This window comes from Myotis myotis, unplaced genomic scaffold (genome assembly GCF_014108235.1).
Source record: "Myotis myotis isolate mMyoMyo1 unplaced genomic scaffold, mMyoMyo1.p scaffold_m19_p_16, whole genome shotgun sequence".
NCBI lineage: Eukaryota > Metazoa > Chordata > Mammalia > Chiroptera > Vespertilionidae > Myotis > Myotis myotis.
Window position 1 is genome coordinate 44,497,320 of NW_023416320.1, and position 8,122 is coordinate 44,505,441.

Here is an 8,122-nt window from a genome sequence, read left to right on the forward strand (position 1 = left end):
TTTTAAACAGGGGGCCAGTTCACTGTCCCTCAGACCTTTGGAGGGCTGCACTATAGTTTTAAAAAAACAACTATGAACAAATTCCTATGCACACTGCACATATCTTATTTTGAAGTAAAAAAAACAAAACGGGAACAAATACAATATTTGTATTTGCATGTGGCCTGCGGGCCGTAGTTTGAGGACCCCTGCTCTAGACCCACAGAGCGGGGGATCAAATCCTGAAGTGTGGTGAGGCTGGTGAAGCCTGAAAATCATTCCCCCTCTTCAGTTAGGTTGCCCCCCTTCATCCAGGCTTAAATATAACCACAAAGAGAAACCCTGGGCAGGGTGGGGAGCGAGTGCCCTATCACGTAAGTATGTGTGCCGACAGAATCCGTGGTGCCCAGGCCATTGGATTATGCTAACTTGCAAGTTAAACCAAGCTCCATGGATGAGTGAACAGTAAACACAATGTGGTCTGTGCATACAATGAGATATTATTCAGCCTTAAAAAGGAAGGAAACTCTACACCGTGCTGCCACATGAAGGAATCTTGAATTATGCTAAGTGAAATAAGCCGGACACAAAAGGACAAATACTGTATGATTCCACTTACAGCAGGTACCTGGAACAGACAAAGTCATGTGACAGAAAGTAGAACAGAGGTTGCCAGGGGTTTGGGGAAGGGGAGAATGTGGAATTAGTGTTAAATGGGTTCAGAGGTTCAGTGTGGGATGAAGAAAAAGTTCTGGAGGTGGATGGCAGTGATGGTTGCGAAGCAATGTGAATGTACTTAATACCACCGAACTGTGCACGTCAAAATGGTAAAACAATTAAAACAAGCAAACCAAAAAGGAGAGGAGAAACCAAGATGGCGGCGTAGGTTAACGCCGGAGATTGCTGCCTCGAACAACCACTTCAGAGATATAACTAAAGGACAGAACGGACATCATCCAGAACCACAGGAAGGCTGGCTGAGTGGAAATTCTACAACTAGGAGGAAAGAGAATATCATACCCAGACTCAGAGGAGGCGCAGTGCTGGAGTGAAATACTCAGGTGCGGAGTGCGCGCACGGAGCGGGCTGGCAGCGGAGGGCGCGGTTGTTGTTTTCAATCGGGAGGGAGTTTCAGACTCTGAGCTCCAGATCCGGGCGAGTCTCTAGGGACCCAGACTCAAACGGGAGAAGCGAGACTGTCTGGCTTCGGTCGGAACTCGAAGGCAGCTTTCTCTCTGAGGTTTGCAGGGGTTTCTGGGACTCTGAGAGGCAGAGCCCCTAGGGAAGGAACTGAGAGCAGCCATAACTGCTTGCTCCGCCTGCCCTGTAGATCCCCAGGGACCCGCCCCGCCCAAGCCCTGCGCAGAGCCATTTGCCGGATAGCCTCAGGCAAACGCTAGATTAGCACCGCCCTAGAGATCCAGCACAGAAGCTCTCCCACTGCAGACACAGCTGACTCTCATAGACAGTTAGCCTGGAGGTCAAATCACCCCTGGTATTACCGACAACAATCAAGGCTTAACTACAAGACTGCGCACAAAGACCACTAAGGGGTGCACCAAGAAAAGATATAAAAATGCGGAGACAAAGAAACAGGACGCAAATGTCAGAAATGGAAGATATAGAGCTCAAAACCACACTTTTAAGGTCTTTCAAGAACTGTCTAGAAGCTGCCGATAAACTTAGTAAGGCCTTCGAAAAGACTGGTGAGACTGCCGATAAATGTAATGAGATCCTCAAGAAATCTAATGAGACCCTCGATGTTGTGATAAAGAACCAACTAGAAATTAAGCATACACTGACTGAAATAAAGAATATTATACAGACACCCAACAGCAGACCAGAGGAGCGCAAGAATCAAGTCAAAGATTCGAAACGCGAAGAAGCAAAAAACACCCAACTGGAAAAGCAAAATGAAAAAAGAATCCGAAAATACGAAGATAGTGTAAGGAGCCTCTGGGACAGCTTCAAGTGTACCAACATCAGAATTATAGGGGTGCCAGAAGATGAGAGAGAGCAAGATATTGAAAACCTATTTGAAGAAATAATGACAGAAAACTTCCCCCACCTGGTGAAAGAAATAGACTTACAGGTCCAGGAAGCGCAGAGAACCCAAAACAAAAGGAATCCAAAGAGGACCACACCAAGACACATCATAATTAAAATGCCAAGAGCAAAAGACAAAGAGAGAATCTTAAAAGCAGCAAGAGAAAGAAACCCAGTTACCTGCAAGGGAATACCCATACGACTGTCAGCTGATTTCTCAACAGAAACTTTGCAGGCCAGGAGGGAGTGGCAAGAAATATTCAAAGTGATGAATACCAAGAACCTACAACCAAGATTACTTTATCCAGCAAAGCTATCATTCAGAATTGAAGGTCAGATAAAGAGCTTCACAGATAAGGAAAAGCTAAAGGAGTTCATCACCACCAAACCAGTATTATATGAAATGCTGAAAGGTATCCTTTAAGAAGAGGAAGAAGAAGAAAAAGGTAAAGATACAAATTATGAACAACAAACATGCATTTATCAACAAGTGAATCTAAGAATCAAGTGAATAAATAATCTGGTGATCATAATAGAATCAGGGACATAGAAAGGAAATGGACTGACTATTCTTGGGGGGGAAAGGGGTGTGGGAGATGCGGAAAGAGACTGGACAAAAATCGTGCACCTATGGAAGAGGACAGTGGGTGGGGAGTGAGGGCGGAGGGTGGGGCGGGAACTGGGAGGAGGGGAGTTATGGGGGGAAAAAAGAGGAACAAATGTAATAATCTGAACAATAAAGATTTAATTAAAAAAAAAGAAAGGAGAAAAAAAAATAAAACAAGCAAACCAATATCATACAGTTGTCAACTATGAATTTTGTCCATTGAAGGCATGAGAAACCAAACTAGAATATGTTATAACCATCATGTCATCCAAAGAAAGGATATTTTTAAACCTCAAGAAAGCAAGAGAGAATGTGTTCTCCAGGCACATGATAATTCTTTGAATGGGCTGTATTGGCTTTATTAAAAAGCTAGATAATAAAACATATTGCCTTAATTTATTTAATACTAGAGGCCCAATGCACGAAATTCGTGCAAGAATAGGCCTTCCTTCCCCTGGCTGCTGGCACCAGCTTCCCTCTGGCACCCAGGACCCGGGCTTCCCCTGCAGCCCTGGCTTCGTCCAGAAGGATGGAAGGACATCCAGAAGGATGTCCAGTCTAATTAGAATATTACACTTTTATTATTATAGATTCCTTAGTGGACTATATGGTCAGTGTCCCCAAATGGCTAGATGACCTCTTGTTGGAGAGAGTCAAGAGGACTCAGGGAACATAGTGGAGCATTGCATTTAAGCCTCTTCAAACATATTTGCTCAGGGGGATGGATGAACGGTTGGCAGGTGGGCTACAACTAGGGTGATCACAACTAGGGTGACCACATGGGACTGTGCCATTGTACTCACAACTGCTCTGGTTTGGACACTAAAGGGTACAGTTACCTGGCTACTGCTTGCTGTGCAGGAGAAGTACCTGGGCGGGGGCTGCTGCGCCACGAGGATCTGCTCTGTGACTTTCTGTGTTTGTAAAGGGCTGTCCTAGGCCTTGGCAAGCAGCAGGGTCTTGATAAATGGCAGTTATTTTTATCTAGGCCATCTAGAAAAAGCGCTGGCTTTCGAGTCTTCAGATATTGGATTGCATCCCTGTTTACTAGGGCTTTGACCTTTGGCAAGTTACTTAAATTCTCTGAGCCTCAGTTTCTTATCTGTAAAGCAGAGTCAATGAAACCTTTCTTACATGCTGTCTGGAAGCAGAAATGAAATATAACAATATTGATTAATGTGTGTAAAGTCTTAACTTGGAGCCAGGTATACAGTAAGTGCTCAAAAATAACCTTCCTTCCTTCCTTCCTTCCTTCCTTCCCTCCTTCCTTCCTTCCCTCCTTCCTTCCTTCCCTCCTTCCTTCCTCCCTTCCTTTCCTCTTTCCTGCTTTCTTGCCTGCTGGCCTGCCTTTCTACCTTCTGCAGATACACATTTAGCCTCCCGATTCCAATCCCTTAGATGCCTCTCCACGCCCACCTCGAGGAACCTAAATTGGCCAGGAGAGATGCAACTCTGTTGAGGGTTTACGTAGTTTTCCTGTGCAGAATAGCTTGTTTGAGCACTGTCTTGGTCCGCTTGGGCTGCTATAAGCAAATGCCACAGATTGGGTAGCTTATAAACAATAGAAATTGATTTCTCACAGTTCTGGAGGCTGGGAAGTCCAAGATCATGGTGCTGGCAGATTTGATGAGATGGCTGGCTGTTGAGGACTCTCCTCCTGGTTCATGAAGAACACCTTCTCACTGTGTCCTCACATGGCAGGAGAGGTCAGGAATCCTTTCATAAAGTCGCTAATCTCATTCACGGGAGCTCCACCCTCATGACCCAATCACCTCCCAAGGGCCCACTTCCTAGTGCCATTATCTCTGGGAGTTAGGACCTCAACATACAAATGTTGAAGGAACACAGACATTCAGACCATAGCAAGGACATTCTGCACTCAAGCTGTAGGTGTCCCTATGAAGAAGTTAAGTGTGAGGGTGGGAAGAAAAGGGATGGTTACCCAGACACAGAAAACACAAACTTCTATTCTCAATGGGCTGAGAGTGTCCCCGAGTTCAAACACCTGCTCACACTTGAAATATCCCAAGAAGCTTTTCAACTGGCATTCTTGAGGAGAATAAATGCTCTCCTCTCCCCTCATTTATCCCTAAGTTCCTATGACTTCTAAATACAACCATTCAATTTGGCACCCCTTTGAGCACAGGAACATTGGGTCTCTTCTTGAAGCCTAGCAGAAGGGGGGGGTCTCTTCGGCTCTTAGCTACTCTAAGCTACTCTTTGAGCCTCTGCAAATGCATTTTGGTTGGTTCATGAAGAGGCTACAAGTTCATGGGTTGAGAAGAGATGCTGATTTAGGGATTGGTTGAAACCAGAAAATGACTCTTGCCGAGAAGATACTCTTGAACTGGCATTTGAAAGGAAGACAGGAGGGGGCTGGTGAAGAGGGTGGGAATGGAGCTCTGTTGGAATCCCCCTACAACCGCTCACTCTCCCTGGCCGGTCTTGGCGTTCTGCCTGGTACCCAGTGGTGCTTCACAAATGCTGGCTGAGCAGAGCTCACCTTCAAGGCCTGGCTCACAGTTCACCTCTTCTGATCCTCCCGGGATTGCCCAGACAGGACCTATCCCTCCTCCCTCTGGGCCCCGTAACCGGTACACATTGCGGCAGCTGTCAGATTGTGTTGTAATTATTTGTGGGCTCCAGATGGAGAAGTCCTCGAGGACAGAGGCCTTGTCATTGTACCTCTTGCCCCAGCGCCTGACTATGAAAGGGACTCAGCACACACACAGCTCGCCTGGCACTGCTGGTGATCAGGAGGGTCCTGAGAAATTGGGGGCTGGCTGAGTACCAGGGGCCACTGAATACTACACTCCAGGGCTATGATCTGCTTGGCAATAACTCTATCCCACATTTCCCAGAGATTGTTCTTGTAACACATGGGCAGCGTGCCCAAGCCAGGCTATGACTAGTTCCTAAAGCAAGTCAAAGCGTTCCTTTTGGGACACGTCCATCAGCGGGACAGAGGAGCACGCGGCTCTGACAACTGGGGCTCTCACGGTTCTGGCTGTGGGACTGTTTCTCACCCGGTTCCTCCCGGCCATTGCAGCAGCCCTGTTGTGCTTGGCTGGGCTTCTGGCCGGTGAGGAGATGAGCTCTGCCTTCCCAGATCTTGGGGTGGAGGAGAGCTCCGTTCACACCCCCACCCACAGCTGCCTGCGCACGGCTGCGATGGAAACTGCTCCTCATCCAACAGATCTCAGTGCAGATTGGAAAGTGCTCGTCGGAGGAGGGAGTTGTGTCATTGTTGGTGCGTGGAAGGCAGCCAGGCTGTGAATGAGACCACAGTCTTCCCGTCAGCCTTGCTTTCCACTCCGATGGAGGGCAAGGCCGCTCTCCAATGCCAGCTGCACAGAGCCTGGGCACTCTCTGCCTTGGATGGACCGAGGTTCATCAGATGAGGGTCATGAGGGTAGACCGTAGGCTGGCCAGACAATAGGAGGTGTGACTGCTTGCGAAGAACTCACAGTCTGAGGCAGTTCTATCTTCAGGATGGCGCCTTTCGACCCTTTAAGTCCCACCCCACACACCCGGGGTGTGAGCATGATTTCTGGCACATGCGCTTGTAAATTAGTCTCGGCCTGAGTCATCCCAGCAGCCTCCGCCCCGCCCGTGAGCTGCAGGGAGCCTGGGGTCTGAACCTCGGGAATCCTTTCTGCTGAATCCCTTGACTAGGGGGCCCATAAGGGTGCCCCTGTGATGTGCATGTCTAAAGGGAGCACACGGATGATTTAAATCTCACACTGAAAATGGAAGCGCTCATTTAACAGAGAAGCAGAATAGAAGAGTGTGCCAAGAGCACAGAATTGGGGGGGGGGGGGCAGTTCCACGGACACCACCCGGTTCTGTGTACGTGGGCTAATCATGTCATTTTTGTTTTGTTTCTAAAATTCATTTAACAAAGATTGAGAGGAGCATTGTGGCAGCGAAGCGGACACCTCAGTCAGAAACCATCTAAATCAGGCGCCCTCCGGAAGGAAACATACCAGGACACCGGGGAAGACAGCCATGGAGGGTCAGGTGGGGAGCGCCTCTGACTCTGAGGAAGAAGGTAAAAAAGATCCGAGTGGTTCCGAGGAGGATGTTATTGAACCAGTAATTGATAGGCCTGGGAAGAAGGGGACTTCTGCAGACATAGTTGAAGATACGGGGTAGAGTCCAGAATATGCTGGAACACTCTTTTTGCAAAGAGAGAATGACTAGCAATGCGCACCAAGGCTTCTCTCAAAACCAATAAGCAGAAAATTGAACATACTGGGAAAACCCAACAAGATCAGAGGCAGACGCTTCACCGAGAATATTGTCAGCAGTGTCTGACTTTGTGTCAGCAGTGCGAGCTAGTTGTGCAGAAAGCCCGCAAACAAGAAAACTAGCTAACTGGTTTCAACGGCAACAGAAGCTTTTTCAACAGCCTAGAGCTGCTCAGAGCTAGAAGCTGAAAACAAATAGTTATATGAGCAGTTCACAGAGTATGGGGGACTTGGAGAAGAGTCATGATACTCTACCCACTGGTGCACAAAATGAACTTTAAAAAGAAATGGCTGTGTTGCAAAAACAAATTATGATGGACATCCAGGAGCAGGGGGGTGGCAAGTGTTTGAAAGTCTCGTCAATCCGTGTTATTCTGATGACTCTTTAAAGAATTTGAACCTAAGTAATACGATATGATTATAACATTAGCTAAGAGGCCTGTAAGCCTTAGAGTGGTTTAAAAATTTTGGTTAAAATATTACACCATGCTAATCATTAGCTTGAGTGCAAGCCTCCTCTTTCTGTTAACCTTCAAATAAAATCTAAACAGTTCCGTGAGTAGCCGAAATTCCTAAATTGTATGCACCTACTTTATAGAGCAGAATGGGTAGTGGTGAACAGCAGGAGTGCTGGAGTCAGGCCACCTGAGTTCAAGTCCTGGTTCTTCCTTTTTCTACCTTATTACCTTGGGATAAATACCTAATTGCCCTATGCCTGAGATTCCTCTTCTGCAAAGAGGGGATAATAATAATAATAATAATAATAATAATAATTCTGTTTAGAGTTCCTGTGAGGACCCAATGAGTTTAAACATATGCGATCATCTATAAACAGGGGGCCAGTTCACTGTCCCTCAGACCGTTGGAGGGCCGGACTATAGTTTAAAAAAAAAAACTATGAACAAATTCCTATGCACACTGCACATATCTTATTTTGAAGTAAAAAAACAAAACAGGAACAAATATAATATTTGTATTTGCATGTGGCCCGCAGGCCATAGTTTGAGGACCCCTGATCTAGATTCTAGATTCTAGAACAGTGCCTGGGACATGATTCCCAATCAATGAATATTATCTATAGTTGCTAAAGTGTTTCTTTGAAAATTAAAATGAGATAATGTTTGCAAAAGCCTAGGATAGGCCTTGCCCACAGTAAGTGAAAGCTGTTATTGGTGTGAAGGTGAGCCCTTTAGTTCATTTCCTTGACTTACGATGCTCACACTTGGGGAGGTTGGGAACA

General features: G+C 46.5%; 1 pseudogene; it reads left to right on the plus strand.

Moving 5' to 3' along the window:
* The window catches only part of LOC118670836, a 72,309-nt pseudogene extending 64,874 nt beyond the window's left edge, over nt 1-7,435 (plus strand).
* The last annotated feature ends 687 nt before the right edge of the window (nt 7,436-8,122 follow it).